The sequence below is a fragment of the Octodon degus genome, unplaced genomic scaffold, assembly GCF_000260255.1.
Source record: "Octodon degus isolate 3935 unplaced genomic scaffold, OctDeg1.0 scaffold00033, whole genome shotgun sequence".
Lineage (NCBI taxonomy): Eukaryota > Metazoa > Chordata > Mammalia > Rodentia > Octodontidae > Octodon > Octodon degus.
This window is the reverse complement of record NW_004524609.1, coordinates 1379549-1379841: the sequence shown is the minus strand read 5'-3', so window position 1 is coordinate 1379841 and position 293 is coordinate 1379549.

Sequence of the window (293 nt, the reverse complement as noted above, 5' to 3'; positions counted from 1 at the left end):
CTCTCTCTCTCTCTCTCTCTCTCTCTCTTTTGTGGTACCAGGGATCCAACTCAGGACCTTGTGCTTGCCAGGCAAGGACTTATTCCACTGAGCTCGCTCCCTGGCCCCTGAGCTATCTCCCCTGCCCCTTGATTCTCTTCTCTACCTCCAAAAAGTCAAACTTCTTGTTTCCTACAACTCCTTTATTTTACTCAATTATTTCTTACCAGCTTAGGTTTCTCATGTAACAGAAACCATGTTATATTAACTTTCTGTGCCTGGATTATTTTATTTAGCAACGTGATCTGAAGTTC